General features: G+C 38.9%; 1 protein-coding gene and 1 non-coding gene across 2 annotated transcripts in view; one reads left to right on the top strand and one right to left on the bottom strand.

Annotated features, from left to right (window-relative positions):
• The window catches only part of CTNNA3 (catenin alpha 3), a 1,887,341-nt gene extending 1,863,917 nt beyond the window's left edge, over positions 1-23,424 (bottom strand). Inside the window, exons 1-2 of the mRNA XM_078345825.1 lie at positions 22,481-23,424; positions 19,689-19,779 (exon numbers count right to left, since the gene is read on the bottom strand). The gene's annotated coding sequence lies outside the window, so the exon portion shown is untranslated. The remainder of the gene's footprint in view (positions 1-19,688; positions 19,780-22,480) is intronic.
• Positions 23,425-23,495: 71 nt separating this feature from the next.
• TRNAS-UGA (transfer RNA serine (anticodon UGA)) lies at positions 23,496-23,577 on the top strand. The gene has a single exon. It is a non-coding gene; the product is annotated as a tRNA-Ser (tRNA).
• Positions 23,578-27,964: the final 4,387 nt, after the last annotated feature.

Raw genomic sequence — 27,964 nt, 5'->3', positions numbered from 1 at the left:
AACAATGAGAACACATGGACACAGGGTGGGGAGCACTACACACTGGGGTCTATTGGGGGGAATAGGGGAAGGACAGCGGGTGGGGGGAGCTGGGGAGGGATAGCATGGGGAGAAATGCCAGATGTGGGTGAAGGGGAGGAAGATAGCAAATCACACTGCCACGTGTGTACCTATGCAACTATCTTGCATGTTCTGTACATGTACCCCAAAATCTAAAATGCAATAAAAAAATAATAAAAAAAGAGTTAAAGGTGGTTATTATATCCAGACAATGAGACATGAAGTCGGAAAGCATGGTATAGGGAATGCGGTTTTTCCTTAAAAGTCTTACGATAACCAGGTGAGGTGGCTAACGCCTGTAATTCCAACCTTTGGGAGGCTGAGGCAGGTGGATCTCCTGAGGTCAGGAGTTCAAGACCAGCCTGGCAAATATGGTGAAACCCTGTCTCTACTAAAAATACAGAAATTAGCCAGGGGCTGAGGTAGGAGAATTGCTTGAACCTGGAAACAGAGGTTGCAGTAAGCTGAGATCACAGCACTGCACTCTAGCCTGGTTGACAAAGCAAGACTCTGTCTTCAAAAAAAAAAAAACCTTATGATATTTTGCTTTTAAACAATTGTTCATATCATTAAATTATTTTCGGTTTAACTGAAAAATAATAAAATATCTTATCAACTGTTGAACTTTATTTTTTACTTGTATAAATTTAAGGGGCACAAGTGCAGTTTTGTTACCTGGATATATTGCATAATGGTAAAGTCAGGTCTTTTAATGTGTGAACTTGTATTTTTCAAATCAAACAAGAGTACTATGGTATATAAAACAATATAAATTGTACTTAAATGAAGACATGTTTATGCATATATAGATATATATTCAGTTAAAATCTTATTTGAGCCTCTGAATGGGACATAGTTTTATGAAGAAAAGTATCATAAAAATTTCAAAATTTATGTTTACAACCATTATTCACTTTATCTTCTTGATGAGTAAAAACCTGTGTTACTAATTTCACCCAAGTTGAGAAGCCACTCATCTAGTCTAAGCAGTTCTGATTCTTGACATAACTTCCTACTTAAAATGCATTCTGTTTAAGGACAAAAACACAACCCTTCATTTCAGAGCTCAACAGCAATAGAATGGCCTTACATCTCACTACATAGTTACTTGAATAATGAGCCAACAACACAAAAATGGGCAGCAGTTTTATAATCAAGATATTTTTCTAATAGGGTATGCAATTAGATAAAATGTTTTCTAACTTACTATTTCTCTCATAACATACTAGTTTCTCATTATTTTTTCATTGGTCCATGTAAGCCTATTAAAAAAAACTGAGTATCAACACTGTGTAATATAACCTAAGAAAATATTTTAAATTAGGTTAAAGATGGCAAATTGAATGCAGCCTTCTCTCTCTCTCTCTCTCTTTCTCTCTCTCTCTCTCTCTCTCTCTCTCTCACACACACACACACACACACACATTTTCTCTCTCTCAAGACTCCCTTAAAAGTACAGAACTGAGCAAAAGAGTCAAGCTCCAAAATAGAGAGCAAACACACCAAGGTACAGAACAGTGTTTAAGGGGAAAATGTACAGAGACATGAATAGCAGCAGCTGCACCTTCCCAACACCCCCATTACATAACTAAAAATGTAAATGTTGATCTATGTCAAATAAGTACCTGGTACATATCAAATCCTGTGGAAGGATTATAATGAGTTAACCATGTACCTTTATTACACACTTAAACATTTAAATTTTAAATTAAAAATTAATATTTAAAGCTAAGTTTTAGAGAAGCTGAGATTAAAAATGAAATGACCCACATAAATTTTCTTTGAAAAGTTGCTACTATACTTCCAGTTCATAAGGTTTGGTTTTGCCCAAAAAGGTTCCAAAGTCAAATAATGACATTTGAATGTATCAAAGGTATTTCAGATATAATACATCTAAAATGGAATTCTGGGTTCCTCAATCTACTCTATATCCCCAGATCATACACATCTTCCACCAACCGAATTTTATTCAAGATTTAGGAAGGAAACTCATCTCTGCTTGGAGAAGAGCCACAAAGTATGCAGGCAGTATGCAGGCTCTCCTACTGCTTAAAGTGATTCACTTCTGGCCCTAAACTTGTACTCACCACTTAGCTGGATTCACCATCCTTAGAAAATAGTCTATTAACGTCTTTCATTACTGGAGTACATTCCCTTGGAAATGTCACAAACCTTTCCCACAAATACTCCCTCTACTCCAAATGTCACTCCTTTCTACCATATTTACCTCTCTTCCTGCTAAGTATTCTAGAAAACACAACTTCATCCTCCCTATTACACTGCCACTCATGCCTTAGTAACTCTTTTAAGGATACATTCTGGGCAACTACCTGGCAGTCAGAACCTAAATTTGGCTGTGGCGTTAAGAGATTTAAAATAGAAAAAGAAGCCACAGTCCCTATTCTTCAAAAATTTATAGTTTCCCTTTCCATGAAAAAGTTCTGCCTGAGCCCTTTAGAGAGAGACAAATTTTCAGAAAATACTTATTTTCCACTAGGGGATTTATTTTAAAGTCTCATAACCACGGTGGATTTTTTAAATTATATCTAGCCTTAATTTTTATTTATTTATTTTTTTTTTTTTGAGATGGAGTTTCGCTCTTGTTACCCAGGCTAGAGTGCAATGGCGTGATCTCGGCTCACCGCCACCTCCACCTCCTGGGTTCAGGCAATTCTCCTGCCTCAGCCTCCTGAGTAGCTGGGATTACAGGCATGCGCCACCATGCCCAGCTAATTTTTTGTATTTTTAGTAGAGACAGGGTTTCACCATTGACCAGGATGGTCTCGATCTCTTGACCTCGTGATCAACCCGCCTCAGCCTCCCAAACTGCTGAGATTACAGGCGTGAGCCACCGTGCCCAGCCTAAATTTTTATAGGTAGAGTTTAAGTTCTTTCTACCTCCTCTGTAATACCCACTTATATACATAAGACCTTATTAAGTAGCCTCCTCTTTTCTCTTTTCCTGGCCAATAAACAAAATTACCATAACTTCTGTTCAAATATTAAACCTACATTTTAATTAATCCAAATTAAATTGTCCTAACTTTTAAAATGTAAACCCAAGAACTGTGTGAAGATAAAGCTCCTGACTATGGTCAGAATCAGTGTGCAGACAAGACTAAAAATCAACTATTATATGTTCTGAATCTGGAGTTGAGTTGAAGAATCTACTATTGTTGAGAATTCAAGTCAAACATATAAAAAAATTATTCAGTGACTAACCAGGCAACACTCCAGTAAGGATGAATAAAAAGAAATATAATACTCAAAGATATATATAATCCTGGAAAAAGGAATAATTTCTACCAGAAGAGAATAACAATGAAAGATTTTACCTATTACATAGAAATAATTAACATGAGCTAAATCATTAGTCAAAATAAGATACTATTTATTGCTTATTGACCAAGATTTGAAAGACTGATAAAAGTATAGGCATAAGGAAGTCAAAGCTCTAAAGAAGCATAAACTAGGATATTCCTCATATGAATGTAAACTGGGAAAACATTTCTGAAGGGCTTTGGCACTAAAATCCTTTTGAAAGTACATACTTTGACCAAAAATTCTATATCTAAGGGCTTGTCCCAGAGAAATAATCAGACAGGTATTTAAAGAATTTACAGGAAGCAAGCAATATGGTTTATAAACATGGAGAATTATAAATAATCTAAGTGTCCTATAACATGAGTTTAAATTAAAAAAAACCTATGATACATACATGAACATTAAAACGATGACATGGGTGATCATACATATATCAACATGGAAATGTCTTTAAGATAAAGTAAATTTTATGAAATAGTTTTTTAAAAGGTATGCAGTGTTTCTTCAAGTAACATGTATCACTGTTTTTAAAGGTGCACAATGTCCTCAACACTGTGACACAATAGGTCTAGAGCAAGGTTGGAAATGTGAACTTTCAACATGCCCACCCTTTCAGCAAGTGCACACGCATGCGCGCACACACACACACACACACACAGGCTCACTTATGTGATCTTAATGCAAGTGCTCTGTAGAGTATCCTTTGAGAAACGGTATACTAACATTAACATATCTCAAGTCTGGGAAGAAGTATATGTGCAAAATAGGAAGATGAGGAAATAAGAATCTGCAGTTTCGAGTAGATGTTGAAGTAGGAAGAATAAGAGATAAAAGAATCAGGAAATAAAATATAGTGTATCACCTCAATGGACAATTATGCAGTTATTAAAATAATAACCACAAAGAAAGAAAGGATATAATTAAGTTATGTTAATCAACAACAAAAAACTCAGATCAAAAATGGGTAAAGTTCTTGAATAATCATTTGTCCCAAGGAAATCTATTAATGGCCAAGAAGCACATAAAAAGAGCTCAACATCATTAGTAGTTAGGGAAATGCAAATCAAAACCACAATGAGATATCACATCACATTTACTAAGATGGTTATAATTTTTTAAAAAAAGGAAGCGTTGACTAAGATATGCAGAAATCAAAACCCTCCTATATTACTGGAGGAAATATAAAATGGTACAGTACAGTTGCTATAGAAAACAGTTTGATAGTTCCTCAAAAAGTTAAACACAGAGTTACCATACGGCCCAGCAATTCTACTCCTAGGTATATACCCAAGAGAATACCTAAAAACAGATGTTCAAAGACTTGTACATGAATGTTCACAACAACAGTATTCATAATAGTCAAAGGTAGAAATAATCCAATGAATGGATAAACAAAATGTGCATACTCATGCACTGAAGTATTATTCAGCCATAAAAAGAAATTAAGTGATACCTGCACACCAATGTTCATAGAAGCATTATTTACAACAGTCAAAGGCTAGAAGCAACCAAGTGTCCATTATCAAATGAATGGATAAACAAAATGTGGTGTGTGTGTGTGTGTGTGTATATATATATATATATATATATATGCACAATAAATATTATTCAGCAAAAAAAAGAATTAAATTCTGATATATACTATAACATGGACAAACCTTGAGAACATTATGCTAAGTGAAATAAGCCTGACACAAAGGGATAAGTATTGTATAATTCCACTTATATAAGAGACCGACAGAGTCAGAAAGTGAAATAGAAGTTACCAGAAACTAGGGACAGGAAGGAAAGTAGGGTTACCATTTATTGGCTACAGAGTTTCTGTTAGGGATGATTAAAAATTTCTGGAAATGGGTAGTGGCGATGCTTACAAAACATTGTAAATGTACTTAATGCTCCTGAATAGTTTGAATACAAGTAGTTAAAATGGTAAATTTTTTGTTACGTATATTTTACCACAATTTTTAAAAGAACAAAGAAACATCAGATTTAAGCTACACACTAGACCTAAGAGGCCTGACAGTTACAGAACATTTCACCAAATGCTACAGAATACACATTCTTTTCATCAGCACATACGACATCCTACAGAAAAGACCATATATCAAGCCCAAAAACAAGTCTGAACAAATCCAAAAAAGAAGAAATCATATCAAATACCTTTTTAAAGCACAATGGAATAAAACTAGAAATCAATAATAAGAGGAACCTTGGAAACATCACGAGCACATGGAAATTAAATTACATGCTCCTAAATGACCAACAGATCAATGAAGAAATTAAGAAAGAAATTTTAAAATGTCTTGAAATAAGTGAAAATGAAAATGCAACATGCCAAAATCTATGCAATAGAGAAAAGCAGTACTAAGGGAGTTTATAGCCATAAACACCTATATTGAAAAAACAGAAGGACTTCAAACAAACATAACAATGCACCCCAAGAAACTAGAAAGCAGAAACTAACCAAACCCCAAATTAGTCGAAGGGAAAAAAAAAACAATAAAAATCAGACCAGAAATAAAAAGACAAAAAAAATACAAAGGATCAACCAAATGAAAAGTTAGTTTTTTGAAAAGATAAACAAAATCAACAAACCTTTAGCTAGACTAAGGAAAAATTAGACAAGATCCCTCTTCAAATAAGCAAATGCTGAAGGAATTAATAAACACCAGACCTGCCTTACGAGAGCTCCAAAAGGAAGCATTAAATATGACAAGAAAAGACCATTATCACCCACTACACAAACACACTGAAGTATACGGAGCAGTAACATTATAAAGCAACCACAGAAACAAGTTTAAAAAATAACGAGTTAACATCATGATGGCAGGATCAAATCTGCACATGTCAATACTAACCTTGAAATTAAATTGGCTAAATGCCCCAATTAAAAGATAAAGAATAGCAAGTTGAATAAAGAACCAAGACCCCCTGATATGCTGTCTTCAAGATGCCCATCTCACATTTAATGCCACAGGTAGGCTCAAAATAAAGAGATCGAAAAAAATCTACCAAGCAAATGGAAAACAAAAAAAGTAGGGGTTGCAATCCAAGTTTCTGACAAAACAACCATAAGCCAACAAACATCAGAAAAGACAAAGAAAGGCATTAAATAATGGTAAAGGGTTCAATTCAACAAAATCTAACAATCCTGAATTATCTGCACCAAACACAGGAGTACCCAGATTAATAAAGCTGGTTTCTAGAGACCATCAAAGAAACTTAGACTTCCACACAATCAGAGTGGTAGACTTTAGTACCCCACTGACAATATTAGACAGATTATTGAAACAGAAAACTAACAAAGATATTCAGGACCTGAACTCAGCACTGGATCAAATAGACCTGATAGATATCTACAGAACTCTCCATCCAAAAGCAGCAGAATATACATTCTTCTCATTGCCACATGGAACATACTATAAAATCAATCACATAATCAGAAATAAAATGCTCCTCAGCAAATGCAAAAGCACTGAATTCATAACAATCTCTTGGAACACAATGCAATCAAATTAGAACTCAAAACTAAGAAATTCATTCAAACCCACACAATTACATGGAAATCGAATAACTTGCTCCTGAATGACTTTTGGGTAAACAATGAAAATAAGGCAGAAAGCAAGAATTTCCTTGAAATTAATGAGAACAAAGATACAACATACCAAAATCTCTAGGACACAGCTAAGTCAGTCTTAAAGGGGAAATTTATAGCACTAAATGCCCACATCAAAAAGTTAGAAAGATCTTGCCACACGCAGTTGCTCACGCCTGTAATCCCAGCACTTTGGGAGGCTGAGGCAGGTGAACCATGAAGTCAGAAGTTCAAGATCACCCTGGCCAAGATGGTGAAACCCTGTCTCTACTAAAAATACAAAAATTAGCAAGGCACAGTGCCAGGTACCTATAATCCCAGCAGCTCAGAAGGCTAAGGCAGGAGAATCACTTGAACCCGGGAAGTGGAGGTTACAGTGACTTGAGACCGTGCCACTGCACTTCGTCATGGACAACAAAGTGAGACTCTGTCTCAAAAAAAAAAAAATCAGAAAGATCACAAGTTAACAACCTAACATCACAACTAAGAGAACTAGAGAACCAACAGCAGTCAAATCCCAAAGCTAGCAAAAGACAAGAAATAACCAAAATTGAAGCTGAACTGAAGGAGACTCAGACAAGGTCAGTGCCCCTTGAGGACAGAAATCCCTAAGGAAAGAGTAGGCACCCATCTTTGCTGTTCTCCAGTGTCCTTGGGTAACATCTCCAGATATGAGAGGGACCCAGGGGAATAGGGCCTCAAGTGAAACCGCAGCAAACCACAGCAGATCTACAGTAGAGGGTCCTGACTGTTAAAAGAAAAATAAGCAGAAAGCAACAACAGCATCAACAAAAAAAGTCTTCATAAAAATACCAGCCTCAAAGATAGAAAGGTCACCAGCCTCAAAGATAGAAACTAGACAAACTCATAAAGATGAGAAAGAATCAACAAAAAAAAACACTGAAAACTCAAAAAGCTAGAGTGCCTCTTCTCTTCCAAATGATCACAACACCTCTCCAGCAAGGGCACAGAACCGGGCAGAGGCTGAGATGGATGAATTGACAGAAATAGGCTTTAGAAGGTGGGTAATAACAAACTTTGCTGAGCTAAGGGTGCATGTGCTAACCTAATGCACAGAAGCTAAGAACCATGATAAAAAGTTACAGGAGCTGTTAACTAGAATAATCAGTTTAGAAAGGAACAATATGACCTGATGGAGCTGAAAAATACAGCACAAGAACTTTCTGATGCAAACCCAAGTATCAATAGCTGAATTGATCACAAAGGGGAAAAAAGAACATCAGAGCTTGAATACTGTCTTGCTAAAATAGGGCAGTAAGACAAGATTAGAAAAAGAAAAGAATGAAAAGGAACCAACAAAACCTCTGAGAATTAAGGAACTACATTAAAAAGACTGAACCTACAACTGACTGGAGTACCTGAAAGAGACAGAAAGAATGGAACCAAGTTGGAAAACACACTTCAGGATATCATCCAGGAGAACTTCCCCAACCTAGCAAAACAGGTCAACATTCAAATTCAGGAAATACAGAGAACTCCAGTAATATACTTCACAAGAAGATCAACCCCAAGAAATATAACCATCGGATTCTCCAAGGTCAAAATGAAGGAAAAAATGTTAAGGGCAGACAGAGAGAAAGGCAGGTCGCCTACAAAGGGAAGCCCATTAGTCTAACAGCAGACCTCTTGGCAGAAACCCTACATGCCAGAAGAGAGTGGGGGCCAATATTCAATATTCTTAACAAAAAAAATTTCCAACCCAGAATTTCATATCCAACCAAGCTAAGCTTCTAAGCAAAGGAGAAATGAAATCTTTTTCAGACAAGCAAATGCTGAGGGAATTTGTCACTGCCAAGCCTACCTTGCAAGAGCTCCTGAAGGAAGCACTAAATATGGAAAGAAAAAAACCAGTACCAGCCACTGCAAAAACGTACCAAATTACAAAGACCATCAACATTATGAAGAAACTGCATCAACTAACGTACAAAATAACCAGCTAGCATCATGATGACAGGATCAAATTAGCACATGATGATTTTAAATGAGCTAAATGCCCCAAATAAAACATGAAGACTGGCAAATTGAATAGAGTCAAGATGCACCGGTGTGCTGTCTTCAAAAGACCCATCTCATGTGCAAAGAAACGCATAGGCTCAAAATAAAGGGATGGAGGAATACTTACCAAGAAAATGAAAAGCAAAACAAAAGCAGTGGTTGCAATCCTACTTTCTGACAAAACAGACTTTAAACCAATGACAATCAAAAAAGACAAGGGCAGTACCTAGGGATTAATTCAACAAGAAGAGCTAACAATCCTAAACATATAAGCACCCAATACAGAAACATTCAGATTCATAAAATAAGTTCTTAGAGACCTATAAAGAGACTAAGACTACCACACAATAATAGTGGGAGACTTTAACACCCCACTGTCAATATTCCACAGATCATCAAGACATACTATTAAAAAGGATATTCAAAACTTGAACTTAGTTCTAGATCAAGGGTCCTGATAGATATTTACAGAACTCTCCACCCAAAGAAAACAATATACATTCTTCCCAGTACCACATGGCATATACTCTAATCACATAATTGAAAACACTCCTCAGCAAATGCAAAAGAAATGAAATCATAACCATCTCTCAGACCACAGTGCAATCAAATTAGAACTCAAGATTAAGAAACTGACTCAAAAACCAAACAACTGCATAAATTGAACAACCTACTCCTGAGTGACTCCTAGGTAAATAATGAAATTAAGACAGAAATCAAGAAGTTCTTTGAAACCAATGAGAAAAAAGACAATTTACCAGAATCTCTGAGATGCAGCTAAAGCAGTGTTGAGGGAAATTTATAGCACTAAATGCCCACATCAGAAAGCAAGAAAGATTCAAATTGATACCGTAACATCACAACTAAAATAACTAGAGAGGCAGGAGCAAAAAAATCCAGAAGCTATCAGAAGACAATAAATAACTAAGATCAGAGAAGAGCTGAAGGAGCTAAAGACACAGAAAACCCCTGAAAATAATCCGTGAATCCAGGAGCTGGTTTTTTTGAAAACATTAATAAAATAGGTAGACCACTAGCTAGACTAATGAAGAAGAAAAGAGAGAAGAATCAATAGACACAATAAAAAAATAATAAAGGAGGTATCACCACTGACCCCACAGAAATACAAACAACCATCAGAGAATACTATAAACACCTCTAAGCAAATGAACTAGAAAATCTAGAAAAAATGGATAAATTCCTGGACACATACACCCTCTCAAGACTAAATCAGGAATAATTTGAATCCCTGAATAGACCAATAACAAGTTCTGAAATTGAGGCAGTAATAAATTAATAAATAGCTACCAACCAAAAAAAAAAAAAAAAAGCCCAGGACCAGATGGTTTTACAGCTGAATTCTACCAGAGGTAAAAACATGAGTGGGTACCATTCCTTCTGAAATTATTCCAAACAGTCAAAAAGGAGGGACTTTTTCCTACTCATTTTATGAGGCCACCATCATCCTGATACCAAAACCTGGCAGAGATACAACAACAACAACAACAAAAAAAAAAAAACTTAGAGCCAATATCCCTGATAAATGCAAAAATCCTCAATAAAATACTGGCAAACCAAATCCAGCAGTACATCAAAAAGCTTATCCACCATAATCAAGTCAGCTTCATCCCTGTGATGCAAGGCTGGTTAAACATACACAAATCAATAAATGTAATTCATCACATAAACAGAACTAAAGACAAAAACCACATGATTAACTCAACAAATGCAGAAAAGGCCTTCGATAAAATTTAACACCTCTTCGTGTTAACAACTCTCAATAAACAAAGTATTGATGGAACGTATCTCAAAATAATAAAAGCCAATTATGACAAACCCACAGCCAATATCATACTGAATGGGCAAAAGCTGGAAGCATTCCCCTTGAAACCTGGCACAAGATAAGGATGCCCTCTCTCTCTCACCACTCCTATTCAACATAGTATTGGAAGTTCTGGCCAGGGCAATCAGGGCAATTGATTGCCCAGCAAGAGAAAGAAATTAAGCGTATTCAAATAGAAAGAGAAGAAGTCAAACTCTCTGTTTGCAGACAACACGATCCTGTATCTAGAAAATCCCATTGTCTCAGCCCAAAAGCTCCTTAAGCTGATAAGCAACGTCAGCAAAGTCTCAGGATAGGAAATCAATGTGCAAAAATCACGAGCATTCCTATACACCAACAACAGACAAGCAGAGAGCCAAATGAACTCCCATTCACAATTGCGACAAATAAAATACTTAGCAATACAGCTAAAAAAGGATGTGAAGGACCTCTTCAAGAAGAGCTACAAACCGCTGCTCAAGGAAATAAGAGAAGACAGGAACAAATGGAAAAATATTCCATGCTCATGGATAGGAAGAATCAATATCGTGAAAATGGCCATATTGCCCAAAGTACTTTCAATGCTATTCCCATTAAACTACCACTGACATTTTTCACAGAAATAGAAAAAACTACTTTAAAATTTATATGGAACCAAAAAGACTCTGTATATCCAAAACAATACTAAGCAAAAAGAACAAAGCTGGAGGCATCACACTACCTGACTTCAAACTATACTGCAAGACAATAGTAACCAAAACAGCATGGAAGTGGTATGAAAACAAACACGTAGACCAATGGAACAGAATAGAGATCTCAGAAATAAGGCCATACATCTACAACCATCTAATCATTGACAAACCTGACAACAAAAAAAAAGCAATGGGGAAAGGATTCCCTATTTCATAAATGATGCTGGGAAAACTGGCTAGCCACATGCAGAAAATTGAAGCAAGACCCCTTCTTAATCATTTATACAAAAATTAACTAAATACATTAAAGACTTCAATGTAAAACCAACAACTATAAAAATCCTAGGAAAAAATCTAGGGAATATCATTCAGGATATAAACACAGGCAAAGATTTCAAGACAAAACATCAAAGCAATTGCAACAAAAGCAAAAATTGACAAATAGAAACAACTTCAGCACAGCATAACAAACAATCATCAGAATGAACAGACAACCTACAAAATGGGAGAAAATGCTTGCAAACTATCCCTCTGACAAAGGTCTAATATCCAGAATCTACAAGGAACTTAAACAAATTTACAAGAAAACAACTACCACATCAAAAAGTGGGCAAAGGACATAAACAGACACTTCTCAAAACAAGACATTTATGTGGCTAACAAACATATAAAAAAATGCTCAACATTACTGATCATTAGAAAAATGCAAATCAAAATCACAATGAGATACCATCTCACACAAGTCAGAATGGCGATTATTAAAAAGTCAAAAGACAACAGATGCTGGCAAGGCTGTGGAGGAATAGAAATGCTTTTACACTGTTGATAGGAATATAAATTAGCTCAACCATTGTGAAAGAAGTGTGGCGATTCCTCAGGGATCTAGAACCAGAAATACATTTGACCCAGCAATTCCATTACTGAGTATATAACCAAAGGATTATAAATCATTCTATTATAAAGAAACATACACACATATGTCTATTGCAGCACTATTCACAATAGCAAAGACATGGAATCAACCCAAATGCCCATTAATGATAGACTAGATAAAGAAAATATGGTACATATACACCATGGAATACTAAGTAGCCATAAAAAGAACAAGATCATGTCCTTTGCAGGGACATGGTTGGAGCTAGAAGCCATTATCATCAGGAAATTAATACAGGAATAGAAAACCAAACACTGCATATTCTTACTTATAAGTGGTAGCTGAATAATAAGAACACATGGACACAGGGAGGGGAACAACACACACTAGAGCCTGTTGGGGTAGGGAGGGAGGGAGAGCATCACAATAAATAACTAATGCATGTGGGGCTTAATACCTAGGTGATGGGTTGATAGGTACAGCAAACCACCATGGCACACATTTACCTATGTCAGAAACCTGCACATTCTGCACATGTATCCCAGAACTTAAAATTTAAAAAAAAAGAAAGAATGAGACTAGACCCCTATCTCTCACCAAACACAATAATCAAATCAAAATGGATAAAAGACTTAAGTCTAAGACCTGAAACCATGAAACTACTATTAACAGAAGAAAACACTGGGGAAATGCACCAGGACATTGGTCTGGGCAAGATTTTCTGTTTAAGACCACAAAAGCGGCCAGGGCAGTGGCTCACGCCTGTAATCCCAGCACTTTGGGAGGCCAAGGCAGGCGGATCACGAGGTCAAGAGATGGAGACCATCCTGGCCAACATGGTGAAACCCTGTCTCTACTAAGAATAAGAAAAAATTAGCTGGGCATGGTGGCTCACGCCTGTAGTCCCAGCTACTCGGGAGGCTGAGGCAGGAGAATTGCTTGAACCCAGAAAGCGGAGGTTGCAGTGAGCCGAGGTCGCGCCACTGCACTCCAGCCTGGCGCCTGGTGATGGAGTGAGACTCTGTCTCAAAAAAAAAAAAAAAACCCACAAAAGCACAGGCAACCAAAGCAAAAATAGAAACATGGGATTTTATCAAGATAAAAGTCTTTTGTACAGCAGAGGAAACAATCAACAAACCCACAGAATGGGAGAAAAGATCTGCAACTATTCATCTGACAAAGGATTAATAACCGGAATATATAAGGAGCTCAAACAACTCAATGGAAAATAAATAATACTCTGATCAAAAAATGGGCAAAAGAGCTGAACAGATACTTCTCAAAAGAAGACATACATGACTGGACATGGTGTCTCAAGCCTGTAATCTCAGCACTTTGGGAAGCTGACGTGGAAGGATCAACTGTGAGCAGAAGTTTGAGACCAGCCTGGACAATATAGCGAGAACCCATCTCTACAAAAAAAATTTTTTAATTCGCCATGTTTGTAGTAGTCCTAGCTACTTGGGAGGCTGAGGCAAGAGGATCACTTGAGCCCAAGAGTTCAAGGCTGCAGTGACCTATGATAACTCCACTACACTCCACCTCAGGTGACAGGGTAAGACCTTGTCTTTAAAAAAAAAAAAAAAGATAATGACATACAAATGGCAACAGGTATATGAAAAGAAATGCTGAACATCACTAACCATCAGAGAAATGCATATCAAAACTACAAGGAGGTCTCATCTCACCCTAGCTTAAATGGCTCTTATCAAAAACACAAGCAATAACTGATGCTGGCAAGGATGTAAAAAAGGGGAAACCATTGTACGATGTTGGCAAAAATGTAAATTAGTACAGCTACTATGGAAAACAGCATGGAGGTTCCTCAAAAGACTAAAAACAGAACTACCATATGATCCACCAATTCTACTACTGAGTATATATTCAAAAGAAAGAAAATCTGTGCAGCCGGTCGCGGTGGCTCACGCCTGTAATCCTAGCACTTTGGGAAGCCAAGATGGGCAGATCACGAGGTCAAGAGGTGGAAACCATCCTGGCCAACATGGTGAAACCCCATCTCTACTAAAAAAAATGCAAAAATTAACTGGGTGTGGTGGCGCGCGCATGTAGTCCCAGCTACTCTGGAGGCTGAATCAGAAGAATTGCTTGAACCCAGGAGGTAGAAATTGCAGTGAGCCAAGATTGTGCCACAGCAGTCCAGACTGGCGCCTGGAGACAAAGCAAAACTCTGTCTCAAAAAAAAAAAGGAAAAGAAAAAGAAAATCGGTGGCTCATGCCTATAATCCAGCACTTTGGAAGACCAAGGCAGGTGGATCAGTTGAGGTCAGAAGTTCAAGACCAGCCTGGCCAACATGGTGAAACCCCATCTCTACTAAAAATACAAAAATCACACCTATGATCCCAGCTACTCAGGAGGCTGAGTCAGGAGAATCTCTTGAACCCAAGAGGCAGAGGTTGCAGTGAGCCCAGATCCTGCCATTGCACTCCAGCCTGGGTGACAGGAGCAAGACTCCAACTCAAAAAAAAAAGAAAGAAAAAAAAATCAATATGTCAAGAAGACATATACACTCCCATATTTATCAAAGCATGATAGCCAAAATATGGAATGAATCTAAATGCTCATCAATGGAAGACTGGATTTTTAAAATGTGGCGTGAATACACAATAGAATATTATTCAACCATAAAAAAAAATGAAATCCTGTCATTTGCAGCAACATGGATGGAACTGAAGTTCATTATGTTAGGTGAAATAAGCCAAGCCTAGAAAGACAAATATTGCATGTTCTCATTCATATGTGGGAGGTAAAACAGATCTTATGAAGACAGAGAGTAGCTTGGCGGTTACCAGAGGCTAGGTAGGGTGGGGGGAATGGGGAAATGAAAAGAAGTTGATTTATACCAATTCAATATTCAAAAGAAGTATATATTTATACCCATTCAATATTTTAATAGAAGAAATAAGACCTAGTTTTAGATAGATCAGTATAGTATAGTTTACAGCAGTCCATTGTGCATTTCAAAAAAGCTAGAAAAGAGTAATTCAAATGTTTCTAGCATTAAAAATAGACAAATATTTAGGTTGATGGATATCCCAACTACACTGATTTAATATCTACAAATCATATGAATGTATTAAATTATCATATGTACCTCAAAACAATGTACATCTATTATGCATCAATAAAAATAAATTATTTTTTAAAAGGCAACAATCTTTTAATCCCAGCACTTTGGGAGGCCGAGGCGGGTGAATCATGAGATCAAGAGATGGAGACCATCCTGGTCAGCATGGTGAAACCCCATCTCTACTAAAAATAAAAATAAAAAAATTAGCTGGGCATGGTGGTGCATGCCTGTAATCCCAGCTACTCAGCAGGCTGAGGCAGGAGAACTGCCTGAACCCAGGAGGCGGAGGTTGTGGTGAGCCGAGATTGCACCATTGCACTCTAGCCTGGGTAACAAGAGCGAAACTCCGTCTAAAAAAAAATAGAAAAAGAAATGAAGTAGCAATATATGCTACAACATGGATAAACCTTGCAAACATGCTAAGAGAAAAAAATGGACACAAAAAGCCACATATTGTATTACTCCATTTACATAAAATGTAATAGGCAAATTATAGAGACAGAAAGCAGATTAGTGATTGCAGGGGCTAAGGAAAGTGGGGAGTGAAGAGTGGTTGCTTAATGAGTACTGGTTTTCCTCTTGGATTAATGGAAACGTTCTGGAATATACAGTAGTGACAGTAACACAGTATTATGAATGTAATGGAAACCTTTGAATCATACACTTGAATGGTTAAAATGGTGAATTTTACCTCAATATAACAAAAGCAAAAAATTTACCATGTACACAGTTACAACTGTATAAAAAGATAATGTAAGTGTAGGAGAAAAGAGTAAAAGAATAGTTTTTAAAAGACCTAGGTGGGTTGAGTTGGTTTTTTTCTATTTTTCAAACTTGTTATTAACATTATCATATTGTTTTCACAACAAAAAGAGATCATCATCATATATTGAGTACCTACTATATTTTAAGCACTGTGCTAAGCATTTTAATAAATCAAGAGTGTTTTCCAGCCTGCTGGGTGAACAGAAAACATCTGACACAAACATGGAAGGGAGCAAAGGAATCCAGTTCTAGAGGAAAAAACTGAATGCCTTAGTTATCTATTGCCGTATGACAAACTATCCCTAAACATGGCAGCTTTAAACAATAATTTTTTTCTTTTTTGAGACAGAGTCTCACTCTGTCACCCAGGCTGGAGTGCAGTGGCACTGTGTCGGCTTACTGCAACCCCCATCTCCTGGGTTCAAGCAATTCTCCTTCCTCAGCCTCCCAAGTAGCTGAGATTACAGCACTCACCACCACACCTGGCTAATTTTTTTTAATACTTTTAGTAGAGACGGGGTTTCACCATGTTGGCCAGGACAGTCTCGAACTCCTCACCTCAGGTGATCTATCCACCTCGGCCACTCAAAGTACTGGAATTACAGGCATGAGCCACTGCACCCAGCCCCTAAACAATATTTAGCAAACATTTCTGTATCTAAAGGCATATGCATAGATGAACCCTCTGTGTATTTAAAGGCATATGCATAGATGAAGGTCAACATGATGGTTAATTTTAGGTATCAACCTCACTGGGCTAATAGACACTGTGATGGTTAATACAGAGTGTTAACTTGATTGGATTAAAGGATACAAAGTATTGTTCCTGGGTGGGTCTGTGAGAGTGTTGTCAAAGGAGATAAACATTTGAGTCAGTGGATTGGGAGAGGCAGACCCACCCTCAATCTGAGTGGGCATCATCTAATCAGCTGCCAATACAGCTAGAATAAAGTAGGCAGAAGTGGGAAAGAACAGGCTTGCTGAGTCTTCTGGCCTTCATCTTTCTCCTGTGCTGGATGCTTCTTGCCCTCAAACATCAGATTCAAAGTTCTTCAGCTTCTGGACTCTTGGACTTACCAGTGGTTTGCCAGGGGCTCTCGGACCTTTGGCCGCAAACTGAAGGCTGTTGCACTGTCAGCTTCCCTACTTTTGAGGTTTTGGGACTCGGAGTGATCCACCACTGGCTTCCTGGCTCCTCAACTTGCAGACAGCCTATAGTGGAACTTCATCTTCTGATCGTGTGAGTCAATTCTCCTTAATAAACTCCCTTTGATATATACATGTATCCTATTAATTCTGTCCCTCTAGAGAACCCTGACTAATACAGATGTCCAGATATCTGGTAAAATGTTATCTGTGGGTATATTTGTGAGGTTATCTCCAGAAGAGATAAACATTTGCATCAGTAGCCTGAATAAAGAAGACCACCCTTACCAATGCAGGCAGGCAGTATCCTATCATTCACTGAGGGCCTACATAGAACAAAAAGGCAGATGAAGGGCAAATTTTCTCTCTTCTTGAGTTGAGACATCCATCTGCCCCTAGACATTAGCATTCTTGGTTCCCCAGCTTTCAGACCTGAACTGAACTACACCACCAGTTTTCCTGGTCCTCCAGCTTGCAGATGGCAGATCATGAGATGTCTCAGCCTCCCTAACCACATAAGGCAATTCCTATAATAAATCTCGTCATGTGTATAGGTATATATATACATACACATATATATATATATGCATGTATCTTAGCAGCTCTGTTTCTCTAGAGAACCCTGACTAATATAGTCAAGAAAAAAATATTTGGTTTTCCCATATACTTTAATGGCCCCCCAAAAAATAAGAATTAGTAAAAGGGATGACAGTATTTTGTAAAGAAATAAAAGTGCTATAATTAAAATTCCTTAAAGTTATAAGAAGGGTGGTCTGCAGATCCAGTTGTGTCCCACTTACAATCCTAATACATTGGTCATAGCTGTATTTTAATGTAATCTTTAAAATTGTTCATTTCAATTGTCTTTATAAAAACCCCATTACATCAATCCCATATATAGAGCTTTTCCATAGTTTTATAGGGAATCAATTCAATTCTATAAATAACTGGATATAATATATTTCATTCTTAATAAGCTTATTCTGCCCTTCTATATGTGACATGGCTTAAAAAAAATAGATTAAGATGTCTTTGGTAGGTCTAGATCTCTGCCATTACAAAATCAAAGAAAACTAATTTTTTGAGAATTCAAGGTTGAATATTACACTGGCACCATACCATTTAAGAAAAGAAGACCCCATCCTTCTTGATTCTACTTCTTACTTCTTAACTGGCCATGGCATGAAGAGATTGATTAGGTAGGAAAATCCCATAAGTAAGCTGCCCTCGTGCTAACTAGGCTATATCTTCAATCTTCTTCAAACATTTATGTATAAGTACCACAGTGACTAAAAAGCAACCCACAATTAATTGCTTAAGCTTTACAAGTATGGTCATTTGCAATGTAGCAACTCCTTCATAATTATTTCCATCACTTTTCACAATACCTTTAATTTACTGACTAAATCTTAATAAAAGTTTTATTGCTAATAACTTCATAATTTTCTTTGTCCAACTTGTACTAAGTCCTCTCACATATGGTATCCAAAACATATACCTAGAGTTATTCTCCAACTCATATAAAATTACAAAGAAGAATCCTAAATAGTGGCAAAGCCTCTAAAACTCTGCAGTTGTCAAACCTATTCCTTTCAGGTGATATGCAAAAGCACACAAGGCAGCTAAGTTAAAATTACCATACTTTGATCACCTCTTGTTGGTTATTATGTGTTTTGTGTGTAATTTTCATAATCCAATTGCGTAAAAGAAAGAACAGGGATTTGGGATCTGATTAGTCCAGCCTGAATTGTGTGGTAGGCAAAATTCTAAGATGGCCCCAAGATTCCAAACCCTGCTGTTACACACCCTAAATAATCCCTTTCACTTGGACAGGACTTGTGAATATAATAGAATAATCACTTTCATAGTTGCATTCTATTATATAAAACTCTATTTGAGCAGACATCAGAGGAATTATCATGCTGACCTTGAAGAAGCAAAGTACCATGTTGTTGAAACAGCCACATGGCAAGGAACAGTGGGCAGCCTATAGGAAGTGAAAATGCCCCCCTACTGACAACCAGCAAGTCTAACAACCACAGGAGCTAAATTCTGCCAACAACTAGTTATCTTAGATGACCCCAAACCTCAGATGAGACTGCAGCCCCAGTCACCACCTTGAGACCTGATGAAACCCTGAGCAAAGGACCCAGTCAACACATAACCACACTCCTGACCTACAGAAACTGTGAGGTAATAAATTTGTGTTGCTTTAAGCCACTAAGTTCATGGCTCTTTCTCATGCAGCAATAGAAAACAAATACAAGTCACATGCCCACTCTTTGGCCAGAGGAGGGTGGGATACCTTGATTGATAGACAAAGTAATGCTTCATTCAATGACGGAGGGGTGTGCTCCTTAAGTACAACTGAGGTGTCAATGTCAGGAGGATAAATGCTGGAATAAAGAACAAAAAATACTCATCACAACACATTATCTGACATCTCATATGCCGTCAACATTCAACTCGTGACTCTTCCCTGCTGGAGGTTTTGCCTATTGCCATCTACACATCTCAATTTATGTGCCATTGTGCCAGAAAATAACAAATAATACATGAAGGCAACAAAACGAGTGAGAACACTAAGCTAATATTACAAGTTATAGCCCTGTCTGCCAATACACTCATGTGTCACTTAATGACAAGGATATATTCTGAAAAATCCATCCTTAGATGATTTCATCAATGTGCAAACGTTGTGGAGTATACTTAAACAAATCTAGATGGTATGGACTACCACACACTTAGTCTGTATAATATAGTTCCAGTACCCCAACTAGTACTGCTCCGAGGCCTATTAGGAACCATGCCACATAGCAGGAGGTGAGCAGGCGAGAGAGTAAACCTTCATCTTGATGCACAGCCATTACCCATTGCTCACATTACCACCTGAGCTCCACCTCCTGTCAGATCAGCATTAGATTCCCATAGGAGCATGAACCCTACTATAAAGTGCACAACCTACTGTGATCTAGGTTGTGTATTCCTTATGAAAATCTATTGCCTGATGATCTGTCACTGCCTCCCATCACCCCCAGATGGGACTGTCTAGCTGCAGGAAAACAAGCTCAGGCTCAGGGCTCCCACTGATTCTACATTATGGTGAGCTATGTATTACAATGTAATAATAATAGAAATAAAGTGTAGACTAAATGTAATACACTTGAATCATCTCAAAACCATCCCTCCTCCCCCAGCCTGTGGAAAATTGTCTTCCACAAAACTGGTCTCTGGTGGCAAAAAGGTTGGGGACCACTGGTGTAGCCTATTGCTCCTGGACTACAAACATATACAGCATATTCAGTAGGCAACTGTAACATAATAGTGTTTGTGTATATAAACATATCTATCTAAACAAAGAAAATATACAGTGAAAATACAGTATTAAAGTTTTATGGGACTGCTGCTGTATATGTGGTCCACCATTGACCCAAGTGTCATTATGAGATGCGTGACTGTAATTAGCTATGTGAACTTGGGCAGGCTATTCATGGGCCCCAGTTTCCCATCTCTAGATGAAGAGATTGGACCAGCTTTAATATTTCTTCCAGCATTAAACTTCTATGATTTTATAAAATGCTCCCAAAACCATCAAAATAATTTAAGATAAATTTCTGATTTGCTATAAAAGAACAAAGAAATGCCATGCTGCTCCCAATCACATGCCCTGTTAAGCCAAATTAGCTTAATAGAAACTGCCACATAAAAGAACAGAAACAGGGAGTGGCAGGGAGGAGATCATCAGGATCACCAGTGGCTCTGTACAAACTAAACTTTGCACATGGTTGCAAAACAACGTTTTATGTTATTATTGTCATGAATTAGAAACATATGTATTTTACTTCTGTATTCCTAACTTGCCACTCACTGCATTAAATGACAATGCTAAAGGCCAGGCGTGGTGGCTCACACCTGTAAGCCCAGCACTTTGGGAGGCCAAAGTGGGCGGATCATGAGGTCAGCAGTTCGAGACCAGCCTGACCAACATGGTGAAACCCCATCTCTACTAAAAATACAAAAATTAGCTGAGCATGGGGGCGAGTGCCTGTAATCGCAGCTACTCAGGAAGCTGAGGCAGGAGAATTGCTTGAGGCTGGGAGGCAGAGTTTGCAGTGAGCTGAGATCACTCCACTGCACTCCAGCCTCGACAACAGAGTTAAGACTCTGTCTCAAAAAAACAAAAAACAAAAAGGTGACAATGGTAGAGACCTAAGATTGGAGCCAAAATAACTCATTTGGATTTGGAAATTCACACTTTTGGGGGGTGGAGTCTATACCAATTTTGATCTCTTGGCTCACTCTAGCACTATGATAACAGCAAAAAAAATATTATTTCACTGTTTTAAAAGCCTGCATTAACTCAAACAAGCTAAAAGTTTAAATGTTAAATATAGGTATTTCACTTGAAATGTTGCAAAGACATTTTAATCACAACTGTTCTCACAAAATACACCATAACTTTAGAATCGATTATTTTCCTCATAGTCTTGCCTTCCCCTCCCCCCCAAAAAAAAGCCCTCTCAAAGTAAAAATTTTGATTGAGCAATTTTAACCATAATCAATTCCCATTACTGTCAAGCTTTTAAACAAGTGAAGAGGATTCTTTAAAGGGGAAGGGAAGGTTACAGAAGAAAAAGTGCTTTCAGTAAATATTATCATCATTCAGCGGTACAGATAGATAAAAAGGGCTTCAAAATTAAAATATAAGAAGGAAAATGGTAAGGTTAAATTCTAGGTTATCTCAGGACACAGGTACAATCTAAGGACAAGATTAAAGAATAAAAACAGTTCTTGGACAGTATCTACTGGAAAAAGTGCAAGTGAATTTTGTGTTTACGATAAAATTTATGCCTGGCAATGTTGGGAATTACTTTGTTCCCATGCAGTATTCAGACAAAATGGGATCCCTCTGGTAGCTCTGCCAAAATTTTTTTTTAAAGATAAAATGCCTAAAAGAACAATCTCAAATAAGACAAAATTTGTCCTTACAAGTCTCAAATATTCCGCTCCTCTTCCACAATTAAGTGAGTGTAGACACTTAGCACCATAATTTGGTTTCGAGAATGGTATGAGAAGGTCTCAAGAAAATTTACACACCTTATCAAGTGGAATCACTTAACGTAGAGAGGCTTCCAAAGGTCGAGTTGCCCTCCTTATTATGAAATGTGCCATTATGAGAATGACGGTGGCACATCCACGAACACTTCTAGAAACTTAACCTAGTGAAAGGCCTTCTTTGTCTCAAATTGTCCATCGACGGAACTTGGCTCTCCCGTGGCGCCACGTGCCGCGCATAAGCCGCGCCAACCCGCGGACACAAACCCAAGTCTCAGTGCCCTGAGGTGGCCGAAGACAGCACAGACCTCGGTTCTCAGAGTTTGAAGAAATAACGCGGATAAAGCACCTAGGGCAGAAGCCACACCGAACCCGGGAAGGCATTAATGGCATTTAATGGTAATGAATGCAGACTAATGCGCAGAACTTGGTTCTCAGACAACGTTCCAGGCCACCCGTCTGCTGATAGAACGCAGAGCACTCTTGGAGCCTGACGTCTCACGGTTAAGCTCGGCAATGAGGGGATCACTGGGAATTTAAAAACTGGGAGACGGCTGCTTGGGCAGAAGCCCGGGAAGGATGGCCAGTATCCCGGTTCGTCACGCTTCCAGGCTCAATCAGCAAAAGAAACTGTTCTGAAGGAGACCCCCGTCTTGGCGGGAAACGCCACGGAAGACGCTCCTCTCACAGAAATGCAAAATTTTCGGGAGCGCGGGCCCGCAGCACGGAACGGAACAGATCTTTGTTTCACGGCCCTCTGGTAGACCTAATAAAGAAGCGGGAGGGGGAAAACCAGGTCAGTGACCAGAAGCCAGGCAAGGTTGCGATTTTCGGAGCACAGCGAAGGGAAGAGTTTCTAACATCTGAATATACCTCTACATAGGGTGCTTTCTATTATTTCTTCGTGTCCACGCTGTAGTTCCCGCACCCCAAGTCCTCAGCCCCGACGCCTCTCACCGAGCAGAGCTCAGAAGGGTGCACGCCCCGCCTTCACGGGCCTGGCGCCAGCGCAGTAGTGGTTACACTAAAGTGTCTCCGCCTCCCCTATCTCTTCATGGCAGCGATGGCCGAGTGGTTAAGGCGTTGGACTTGAAATCCAATGGGGTCTCCCCGCGCAGGTTCGAACCCTGCTCGCTGCGAAAGCGGGTGCTTCTGATCTTTTCGATTTTTTTTTTTTTTTTAATTAGACGCCTTCAAATGGAACCTCTTACTCTTTCCTCCGTATTTTCCATACCTGTCAGCTAACGGAGTCGTTTTACACGCTGTAAAAAAGCCGATAAAAATCAGTGCTGCAAATATGCACTGTTTACACCAAGAGAGAAGTCCTTCCACTGTCCTAAAAGGCAAAGTAGGTCTTCGTGCACTATGTGAAGAGCAACTTGGCAAAATAGAAATAAAATGAATATAAATATTGACGCAAGTTTTCGGGTTATCACAGCCTGATGATACTACACCTTACTAAACTAAGAACAAACCTAGCCACCTTCCCTTTCATCCCAGAATCACTTCCAATGGTTTCCAGACCACATCCAAACGTGATATGAAATGGAAGATAATAAAAGCAATTTTAAAGTTCTACTTATAAAGCATCTTAGATACATTCACATAATGAAACACTACACATGAAGCCATTAAAATTGTGTTAATAATGTGGGCGGGCCTTCCCAATGCATTGCCAAATGCAAAAAGTAGGACAGATCAAAAAACAGCATATCATATTATGATGACGTTTTTGTTAAGCAATTCCTGTGTATACCCATCTATGTGGGAAGAATGGGAGAGAGAGAGAGAGAGCTGGAGAATGAATGGAGACTGGAAAGAAATACACCAAAATGTTAGCAGGGATTATTATCCCTGGGTGTTGTGATTTGGGGAGCTTTTTATTTTCTTAAATAGTTTTTTCCTTAACTGGGTTTTCTAAAATTTCTACATGGACCCAGTATTATGTTTCAAATAAGAAAATTGTGAGGTTAATCTTTGAAACCCTACACATCCCCTGTCTGCTACCTTCCACCCACTTTCACCATCTCTCTCCCACTCCATGCTTCCCAGGTGCTTTTATGGACTTCCCTGATACTTCAAGGCTAGGGATAGTTTTCCGTGGTACCTGAAGTGGATTCCACCCACACAGCCCCATCCTATTTGAGACCTGACTGAACAAACACACACACTCACCACATTTACATTTTCTTTTTTCTTTTTTTTGCGACGGAGTCTCACTCCGCTGCCCAGGCTGGCGTGTAGTGGCGTGATCTCGGCTCACTGCAACCTCCACCTCCCAGGTTCAAGTAATTCTCTGCCTTGGCCTCCCGAGTATCTGGGATTACAGGTGCCCGCTATCATGCCAGCTAGTTTTTTTGTATTTTTCGTAGAGACCGGATTTCACCATCTTGGCCAGGCTGGTCTTGAACTCCTGACCTCATGATCCACCCACCTCAGCCTCCCAAAGTGCTGGGATTACAGGCATGAGCCACCGCACCCAGCCCATATTTACATTTTCTTTTTTTTTTTTTTTTTTTTTTTTTTTTTTTTTTTTTTTTTTGAGACGGAGTTTCGCTCTTGTTACCCAGGCTGGAGTGCAATGGCGCAATCTCGGCTCACCGCAACCTCCGCCCCCTGGGTTCAGGCAATTCTCCTGCCTCAGCCTCCTGAGTAGCTGGGATTACAGGCACGCGCCACCATGCCCAGCTAATTTTTTGTAATTTTTAGTAGAGACGGGGTTTCACCATGTTGACCAGGATGGTCTCGATCTCTTGACCATATTTACATTTTCAATCCATCCTCTGTGCCCAATCCCCACCATTTCCTCCCCCATTTAAGTCACTTAAAAGCAACTGCATTAGTTTCCTAACTGGTCGCCTTTCCTGTATCAGTCAGGATTACATTTAGCCGCAAATAACAGAAAATCCAATTCTAGTGGCTTAAACTCATAGAGATTTGTCTCGAAAAACCTGGGAGATTAATACCATTCCTGTATCCAAGAGAATAAAATGGTGTATAACTTACTCATTTCCATTTAAAAAATTAAAAAATATTTGACACTGCATTAAAATGCCAATCCTGGCTGGGCACAGTGACTCACACCTGTAATCCCAGCGCTTTGGGAGGCAGAGGCGGATAGATGACCTGAAGTCAGGAGTTCAAGACCAGCCTGGCCCACATGGTGAAAACCCCGTCTCTACTAAAAATACAAAAATTAGCTGGCCGTGGGGGCAGGAGCCTGTAATTTCAGCTACTTGGAGGCTGAGGCAGGAAAATCGCTTGAACCCAGGAGGTAGAGGTTGCAGTGAGCCAAGATAGTGCCACCGCACTCCAACCTGGACAACAAAAGTGAAACGCTGTCTCAAAAAAAAAAAAAGTTAATCCAAGAAAGGGCGATATCCAAAATTATAAATGAAAACATTCCATCAAAAAGGCAAATTAATTATCAATTTTATTTCTAAATAGTATTCTCCAAGCTGTAAAGGGAGCTTCATTTGACAACTCTTTTTTCTCATGAAATCATATCTTATTGTTTCAAGAAATTTTTTTAAATAAATAAGAAATGATGTTTCAAATATATAGTCACTTGTCACCATTTTTTTTTAAAAGAAAGAACAAAGAAATCTGGGAATAGGAAATTCTCAAATGGAACAGGAAACGCCTCTTTCCACCTTTCTGCTTTGCCATTTTCTATATGCACGTACATATTTTCATCTCATAGTCCCAATATGGTTGCTATACCTTCAGACCTTACATATTCATTCAGTCAGGAAGGGGAGAAACAAGAACACTCATTTATGTCTCTTTTACCCAAACTATATATCATGGCTACCATTAGCTAGAAGGAATCTTGGGGGAGTTTAGCTGGGTATATTGCTCCCCAAATTGAAATTGGGAAGAAAGAAAATTAGATGGTACTAAGTGGAAAATCAGCTATGTTTGCCACAGTCCTATAACAGGAAAGTTAAAGCTTGTTGACACTGGGCCTTCGAGACAAGTCCCCTACCTTTCTTTCTGGCCTTCCCACCCTTCTCCTCCTTCTCCTTTGGAGTTATTGGAAGACCTCCTAGCACTGCATGCTGGCTCATGCCTTTGGGCCTTTTAACATGTTCACATGCAACTACCTGGAATATCTTTACCTTTGTCCCCTCACTAGAGGAAGAGAGCTACCTGGCATTTGAAATCCCTTCTTATTAAGGGGACTTGCTTTCCTTTTGAATCTAGGTGTGAGGCTGTAATCCACTCCCAACCCCACTCCCAGCATGGAACCTGAAAGTCATGCACTTGCCCTCATCCTCCCTTGCAGCTGAGGAGGCAGCATGTGACCTAGGCTCAGCCAATCCAATGTGCCCATCCCCAACTTTCAATCAACAGCTATTATTAATAATACAAAAAGCAGGTAGGATGGAAATTCGTCCTGGCAGCGGGTAGAGGCAACAACGGCACCCACAGAGTTTGCCAGGGCCAGAGCTGCAACTGAAGTTTATAGCTGTTCAGTAGCAAAACAGTAGGGTCTACACGTGACTAATTTTGTAGTGTCATTCTGCTGTGATCTTGGACTCTGCCTAGTGATTTTGCACCCTTCGTGGCCATTCTACAAACTATTCGGTATCCTTCCAGTAAATTCCTATGAATTTCTGCTTAAATCCGCCTCATTCAAAAACAAATTGGAGGGGGGCTTCCAAAAGTTATAACCTCCTCTCACCCCATCATTGTCTGCCAAGAAAACTCCTATTCTTTCAAGTCCGACTTCTTAGGGAAAGCATTCCTGCAAAATCTCTCAGGCTGATTCAGAAGCCACCCCTTAGCCTGGATGCAGTGGCTCACAACTGTAATACCAGCCCTTTGGGAGGCTGAGGGTAGCAGATCACCTGAGCAAACATGGCAAAACTCCATCTCTACTAAAAATACAACAATTAGCTGTGTGTGGTGGCTCATGCCTATAGTCCCAGCTACTCAGGAGGCTGAGGCAGGAGAATCACTTGAACCTGGGAGGTGGAGGTTGCAGTGAGCCCAGATCATGCTATTATTGCACTCCAGCCTGGGCAACAGAGCAAGACTCTGTCTCAAAAAAAAGCCACCAGTTTTTTTTGTTGTTGTTTTTTATTTTTTGAGACAGGGTCTCACTCTGGTCACCCAGACTGGAGTACAGTGGTAATCACGGCTCACTGCAGCCTTGGCCTCTCAGACTTAATCGATCCTCCCACCTCATACTCCTGAGTAGTTAGGACTACAAGTGCACACCACCATACCTAGCTAATTTTTTTAAATTATTTTTTTGTAGAGACGGGGTCTCACTATGTTGCCCAAGACTGGTCTCAAATTCCTGGCTCAAGGTATCCTCCCACCTCAGACTCCCAAAGTGCTTGGATTACAGGCCTGAGCCATGGTGCTCAGCCCCTGGAAGCCCCTTTAATTCTTCCATTTCCTATTATAGCAAGGCTCACGTTGCACTATTTCCACCTATTTGCCTTTCTTGCCACTAAATGGCAAACTCCTTGAGAATGTGTAAAGGATCATATGTCTCATTTTTGTGCCCCTACA

Source organism: Callithrix jacchus, chromosome 12 (genome assembly GCF_049354715.1).
Source record: "Callithrix jacchus isolate 240 chromosome 12, calJac240_pri, whole genome shotgun sequence".
Taxonomy (NCBI): domain Eukaryota; kingdom Metazoa; phylum Chordata; class Mammalia; order Primates; family Cebidae; genus Callithrix; species Callithrix jacchus.
The sequence above is the reverse complement of the archived record's forward strand: the minus strand, read 5'-3'. Positions and strand labels throughout refer to the sequence as shown.